This window comes from Hydra viridissima, unplaced genomic scaffold (assembly GCF_058129835.1).
Source record: "Hydra viridissima isolate aposymbiotic clone 2 unplaced genomic scaffold, HvirCarnegie_v1 scaffold_13, whole genome shotgun sequence".
Classification (NCBI taxonomy): domain Eukaryota; kingdom Metazoa; phylum Cnidaria; class Hydrozoa; order Anthoathecata; family Hydridae; genus Hydra; species Hydra viridissima.
The window spans coordinates 3832033-3840019 of record NW_028324312.1 but is presented as its reverse complement, the minus strand read 5'-3'; the positions used below and the strand labels follow the sequence as shown (position 1 = coordinate 3840019).

At 29.7% G+C, this 7987-nt stretch overlaps 1 long non-coding RNA gene across 1 annotated transcript in view; it reads left to right on the top strand.

Moving 5' to 3' along the window:
- The window catches only part of LOC149880110 (uncharacterized), a 624-nt gene extending 279 nt beyond the window's left edge, over positions 1 to 345 (top strand). Inside the window, exons 1-2 of the long non-coding RNA XR_016446107.1 lie at positions 1 to 6; positions 118 to 345. The exon at positions 1 to 6 is cut by the window's left edge and continues 279 nt beyond it. This is a non-coding gene — a long non-coding RNA (uncharacterized LOC149880110). The remainder of the gene's footprint in view (positions 7 to 117) is intronic.
- Positions 346 to 7987: the final 7642 nt, after the last annotated feature.

The window sequence follows — 7987 nt, the reverse complement described above, 5'->3', positions numbered from 1 at the left end:
CAACATGTAAAGATTTATATTTATTTTTTGGCTTGTTTTTATATTGTGCTTAATACTATAATACAAGAGAAATAGTTTATGATTGCGGCTTGTTACATTGTTGTATATTTGTTTTAGTGTAATATCCTAATCAAATCTATAAATGTTACAAATACAGTTTAATACCCTGAATTAACAGCCTACAAGCGAGTTAGTTAACAGCCTACAAGCGAGTTTGTTATTCTTGTTGCATTAAAAGGATCACACATAAAAACGATGGTAAAAGATTAAATTTCGCTAACGCAGTTTCCTATCATTTTAATGCAGAAAATACTAAGGTTTTCTATATCAAATGCTACGTAGATGAAGATGAGTACAAACAAGTAAATATTGCAAAGAAAGAAAGACCGCTGTAGACATCACTTGCTGAGTAAGAGTAGAAATACATAACATCATTGAAAATATGGAAGAAAAAGATTGACAATGTTAAAACTCTATTACCGTATATACCGTCAATACGCCCCCAATTTTGCAACAATTTACAAACCATAATTTATAAACCATAATTGAAGAAAATGAAGAAGAACCTGAAATTATTTTAAATCAAAGTGATTTTTTGTTCTTAAATTAGATTAGATTAGTTATGTTTTGTTTTTGCAATAGTATTACAAGCCACAGTTTTTTTCAATAAAACTTTTCCGTTTTGCTTTGCGTTTTTATATATTTCTTTTTTGTCCAATATGTAATATTAATTAGCACTTTTATGATGCATAAATTTAAGAGAAAAGTACATAAGCACTGATATTATAGATTTAATTAAAATTAAAAATCATTTTTCTCAAATATTCGTTTTTGTGGCTTGTCATTGTCTCTCAATGTAATGTTCATATATAATGTTTTGGTTCGCAAGAAAGTTCACATTTCACAGATTCTCAGTTCGCAGTTCTCATTTTACTGACAGCCGACAAATTTAGAACGTGAAAGTTTAAAACTGGCAAGATTTTTTTCCAAGTGTAAATGTAAAATTTCTGATGTAAAAAGACTGATATCAAGACCACCGTTACAAAGTTAAAGATAAAATTCAGTCCGCCTTTCCCAAAAAACCATTCGGAGAGATGAAAGTACTTACATTCCGGATTCCAAAAATGAAAAAACCGAAATCAACGAATAGGGTTCGAAAAAAAAATATGCGTTTAAAATTTTATTCTAAAAGCACATGAAACAGAAAAAGCACATGAAACAGAAAAGGCAGTAAATCTTTTTTTTATTTCATTATTATAACACACTTAAATTAGAAAGTAAATCGAGATAGAATAAGGATGTAAACTTAACTTCTTCTAGGTTGAGAAATGATTTATTCTGAAAATGTTATGAAAAATAACATGGTTTCCGAGTCTTACTTATGTTTGCTATTGTAGTCCACAATGCACATCTTCAATCTGCTACCATAATCAGGATGGCTTAGGGCTCTTTTAAACCTTTGTCAGTGTGAAGCAAAGGAATGGTGAAAAGAAGTGTAGTGCGATTTGTTTCAACTAACTCTTTGGTGTGAAAGAAGACTGCATGTACCTTTGGTATCATTGAAACATTTGACAAAGCCAATCAGGCTTTGTAAGGTTGGAAATTCATCAATTTTCTCTACATAATGTGGATCAAGCTGTTGTCCAAAACATGCAATTACTAACGCTCTAAAATTTCCAAATTCTTTTGTCACAAGGTTTTGCATACTTTTCCAAATTATTTCCTGATTGTGCTCATGGGGAAGGCCTTTTCCTACAAGACTTAGACATTCTGAGCTTCTTCTTCTGTAGGTTTTTAGTGATGATGGATTGGGATCAGTAATGAGTAAATGCTTCTGATCAAATTTCAACCTTCCAACTTTGCAAAATGACTTTTGGTCTCATGTCTCTGGTCTGACTAAAATGTTTTTGTAGATGAAGACAGGTGGCAAGATGACAGGCTAGACAGTATCCTTTTCCTTAGTTTCTCTCTGTAATTCTCACATGTTCCCTTTGTGACTCGAAAATCAGAGAAATCAATTGGTATATCTAGAATAATTTGAACTTTTTGATTGATGAATGTTATTACTTGTCTATCACATTTTTAAAGCACAAAAAGCAGACAATCTTGTGTGACAAAATTTTGTGATCTTACAGAATTAGTTTTTTAATAGTTCATCAAACAAAGGGTTTGTAATCTTTATTTTGAACAAACATTTCCCCAGAATTTCAATATGATATGTTTACAAAGTATTTTAGGGTTGGGTTGTGTTGGATTTGAGTCAAATGAATGTATATGCTTTCTTAAGAGAAAAGTGGGTTGAATTTGCGCTTTGGCAAGCAACTAGCTTATAGATATATGCATGAATATCCAAAAAATTTGGACTTACAGAAAAAAAATTTAAAAAGGTGAATCTAAGAATATTTTCAAAACGACAAACTTTTAAACCGCTGGATTTTTTAAAACATTTAAGAATCTTTCTCTAAATCATTTTTCTATAAACTATTTTTATAAAAATTATTTTTATATAAACTATTTTTACATAAATTGAACTAATTATGAATTTTAAAAATTATGGCTTTAAATTATCTTGTTTAATTTAAAAAATGAGCATAGCAAAAGACATCACTGATTACGAACGTGGTAAAATTAATGCTCTTTATTCAAAGAACCTAAGTGAAAAAGAAATAGCAAAAAAAAAATATAAACAGATTTTGCGCATTGAGTGCAATTGCTACTTTGAGGAGTAGTTTTAGCAACATGAATATGACAGAAACATTTCTTTTTAATTTTTTTACTAATCTGGGTAGATTTCTACAGTAAAAGTAAAAATTCAACAAGATTACATTTTCAGTTGTCTAGAAATCGTGGTCCGAAACCACAACATTTGAAATTTTACCCTAACTTTGAGCTCTAATATCTCTTAAGGCCAATACTTGCACGTAGTTTTTTTAGGTGTTTTTGAAAGATACTAAGACATACATTGACTTTTTGGAATAAAAACCATGTGCATGCAAGGACCTGGGAAGAAGTAACCTGCCAAAAATCACTTTTTGCGTTCAACGCGCTTTGATAGATTACCCATAACAACCGTGGCCTTAGGTCCACCATGATCAGTATAAGTTATTTATTTTCCTTAAATATGCATCTTCAAATATCTGAAAAAAAATCTATGTGCTCGGGTGATAAAAAACCTATAGAAGTCCTAGAAGTAGCCTTATTTTGCCAATTTTTTAACTAAAAAAAATACCCTAGCAACGGTATAGATATACTTAGCAACGGATACTTTACAGCCTTATTTAGTACTGCTATTAAAAGTTTTAACATGATACTTTTTTATAAAGGAACTGTACAAGAGAACTTGAAAAAAAAAATTTTTTTTTTTAACTTTATTAATGAAAGAAAGAACCATTAAACTTCAAGATCATTTTTTCCGTTTAAAACTGATGGAAAATACAGTTTTCTAAGAATTAAGAAAAATATATAACAAATTTATTAATGGCCGATCTGAATCTCCGCGTTGTCAATATCGTCTTTTGAGAGTGAATAATCACCTTTTTCATTAGTTGGTGTTGGTGCATCAATCTTACAAACAACGTCAAGAGACGAACATTGGAGAATATTTTCTTTGGTTGGCCACTTGAAGCAGTTCTTTCCAGGTGTAACAGAGAATTCCATACAAGAAACATATATTCCATTATCATCGACCTAATGGTTGAGGTAAAGTAACGTCTAGTCATTGCTGCTTCCTAAATATTCCTTGAAATTAGTTAATATGGTTAATAAACCAATAATTTTGTAATAGATCTCAATACACAAAAATACAATATTATAGTGTTAAAACTTCTTACATTTTTAATTATTGCAGGATACTATTGCATAAAGTATGGAACAATAATCCAATTACCAATTTGAAAATCAGCTGCTAACTCCTTTGCAATCAACTGAATATCGTTGTTTAAATCATCTTCTTCGTTTTCAGGTGCATTTTTCATATCAACAGTTTCATCAATAATATCATCAGTTAAGTTAACCTCTTCACAAAAAGTGGTTGCCAACCTTCCTGTTCTTTTTTGCTTACTCCATCTAAAAAATTACACTTGAAGGATAAAGGAAATTGCTAAATATTTATCTCAAGTCCCAAGAAAAGAAAAAAGTCACATTCTTTAGCATAAATACTTTGGGTATTTGTAAATATACAAGTTCATTTACTTGCCTACAGAACAATGATTGAGTTTGTTGAGTTGTCACATATTCACTTGGCTTTAAAATTTTCCTCAGCTGCTGGTGAACTTGCTTTATCTTAAAGGACAGTGGAATTGCTCTAAATGCTTCACACAAAGAGCTAGCCGCTTTTTTTGATTCTTTGATAGTTTCATCTGAAATGATTGTTTTATCTGGAACATATATGTCATCAGCAGGAAAGCAAGACTTTATTGGTGTTGGAGCTGATTCAAACACGTCAATATTGTTAACTGTAGAAATACTTTTTAGGTAGCTGAAGCAAAATACGGCTCCAACAGGAAGTGAAAAATTCTTTTCATTATAAGCAGCAAGGGTGTTCAAAGGGATGGATCTAATTTTTGGTGCTTTTTTACCGATTTGAAGTTCATGTCTTGGGTGTTGACAACTGTTTGGCTGCTTCCAGCCAATACCAAAAGAAAAACGATGGTACGCACATAATGAGCCATAGCGTAAAAGATAAGCTTGTAGTCGGCTTTCAATCAAGGTTTTTTCATTCCACTGGTTTGTCGGTAGTAGCTATAAAACAGTAACGTTAGATTTTCCGCCTATGGAGTAAGAAATCCTGTTTCTTTTAATAAAAAAGCAAATAATACTCTAATATTATTCATACCTTTAAAGCTTGTAAATGATTAGTTATGTCAGCAGTTAATTCATTAACTTGAAAGATTCCATCTTTGTTCCAACACTTAAAAGGACCACAAGAAGTCTTCTCTTTATTAAAATATATGCATTTCTCATAAAGACTGACTTTATTCTTGCTCTCTGACATGTTTTGTTTATTGTTAATTATTTATTGACTAATGTTAAAAAAATGCAGTTTTTACTAACAAATTTTAATTCTTCTACTGAAAACTACTGAAAAAAATTTATGTCATGTAACTCAAGCAATGTTCTACCTGATATAATATATTATATTAGATAGAACATTGTATTTATTTATATATATTTTTTATTTGTTTTTATTTTAAGTGCTATATGTATTTTTTTCAAGTTCTCTTGTACAGTTCCTTTATAAAAAAGTATCATGTTAAAACTTTTAATAGCAGTACTAAATAAGGCTGTAAAGTATCCGTTGCTAAGTATATCTATACCGTTGCTAGGGTATTTTTTTTAGTTAAAAAATTGGCAAAATAAGGCTACTTCTAGGACTTCTATAGGTTTTTTATCACCCGAGCACATAGATTTTTTTTCAGATATTTGAAGATGCATATTTAAGGAAAATAAATAACTTATACTGATCATGGTGGACCTAAGGCCACGGTTGTTATGGGTAATCTATCAAAGCGCGTTGAACGCAAAAAGTGATTTTTGGCAGGTTACTTCTTCCCAGGTCCTTGCATGCACATGGTTTTTATTCCAAAAAGTCAATGTATGTCTTAGTATCTTTCAAAAACACCTAAAAAAACTACGTGCAAGTATTGGCCTTAAGAGATATTAGAGCTCAAAGTTAGGGTAAAATTTCAAATGTTGTGGTTTCGGACCACGATTTCTAGACAACTGAAAATGTAATCTTGTTGAATTTTTACTTTTACTGTAGAAATCTACCCAGATTAGTAAAAAAATTAAAAAGAAATGTTTCTGTCATATTCATGTTGCTAAAACTACTCCTCAAAGTAGCAATTGCACTCAATGCGCAAAATTTTCTCAAAACGGGCCAAATTTTGGGACCCAATATCTCCGAAATTAATAAAAATTTTAGAAAAAAAAATTTCCAGTGGCCTACTTTTATTGTCTTTTACAAAATATCTAAAAATGAGTACAATTTGAAGATATCACTTCCAGACTTTGCCTAGATTTCTCAGACAATAGCTCTTAAGCAATTCAACAATCGCTGTTAAGAAGATAAAAAGTTATTTATCATTAGTTGCAAGTGTTGGATTTTTTCAGCGAGAAATAAAATCAAACCATTAATTAATCATAAGAGGTTAAAAAGAAAACCAGCAATTACTCAAAGACAAAAAGAAGCTGGACCTGAGTTTGCTAGAAATTGCATTGAAACAAGGTTAGATAGGAATGACGTTGTAAGTCTGATGAAAAACAGTTTAGATGATGATGATGATGATGATGATGATGATGATGATGATGATGATGATGATGATGATGATGATGCCTGATGGCTATCAGTATTATTAACATGATTAAAAAAAGGAAGAAAAATTTTTATCTTAATGTAAACTTTTATCTAGACGGAATTAAGGAGGGGCGGTAGTTTAATGGTTTGGGAAGTAGTGGAAAGTTAAACATTGATTTTCTTAAAAGTTCTCTGACTCTGAAGACTGTACAGAACAACTTAAAAAATATTAATTATCTTGCTTTAAAAAAATAAGTAACAAAAATGCAATTGTTCAACAGGATCCATAGCTCAAATCATACAAAGAAATGGTTACAAACAAAGGAAATAGAAATTTTATAATCGCCTCCAAATAGTCCGGAATTAAAGCATATGTAGTATGGAACTATGGATTTCCATATTACATTCGTTCGTTCCCTACAGTTCGGTTCGTTTATTTTATGCAAATAGAAAGAAATTTAACGTCAATAAGTTAAATAAAAAAATTAAGAAATGTTGGAATCAAATAACTTTAGGTGAATTAAAAAATCCTATTCATTCAATGGTAAATAGAATTATTGAAGTAATAAAAAAATTATTATTTTTATTATTATTTTTATTAATTGTTGTCATTAATAACTGAAACTAATGTGGTATTAAAACTTTGTCGGGGGGGGGGGGGATGTGTATGAAACTTGTTACATCCTTGGTAAACGTAAATTCATTTACTGATGCAGAGATAGTAAAGGAATATTTCTTCAGTGCTTCAAATTTTTTTACTTGAAAAATTTGCAAATAAAGTTATAAACCTGGTTTCTATAAAAATTTAAGAGAAAGTCTTAATGTTAAAAATCGCACTGATTGATAAACAAATACTTCGATACAGTTGAGTTTTATTGTACTTTTTAGCAGAGGTACCATCCTATTTTTCTATTAACTTTTTTTTAGTAAATTAAAAAATTATAGTAAAATAAAACTTTCAACAATTTTTTGATAAAAAAAGGTCAATTTGGTTAATTCAATTTGATCAATTCAGGAAAAAACTTTAAAAGAATTTTGTTATAAAAAGCGTAATTACTCCCCCATCCCTACCCCATCCAATGTCTAAAATATCTAAATGCCCCCCAGACTTATAAAAGCTTTTAATGAGGCCCAAGGGGAAAAAAGATTGTGTTCCGCTGATCTAGATATAAAAGGTTTTATGATGTGAAATAATTATTTATATCGCGGTATTTTTAGTCCACTTTCAATTTTTACATACACTAAAATTTTTTTTTTCTTTTTCATTTCTTAAAATATAAAATTAAGGAGATTAAGTTCTGAATATTTTCTTCACCATTAAGGTAGCAATTATAATGTAGGGGAAAAGGTTGTTATTTGAGACAGTTTAACTTTATAACAAATGCTTCAGTGACTTAAAATATTTCATCATAAAATGAAAATAACATTAAAGTCGTTGCAAAAATAAAAACATTTTTTAAAAGAATACTTTATTAGATTTTGGTAAAAGAAATTCAATGGAATTCTTAAGGTATGACATTATTTGTTGGATTATCCAGATGTGCATCTTAAGCTGGGAAATTATTTATCACTTTCATTAATTTGGTATAGACAAAATATATTTTTTTTCAAATAAATAATTGTTGATCAATACATTTAACATCAATAGTGTTCAGGATGAAAGAAGGTTTACACCAAAACATTTTTGAGTGT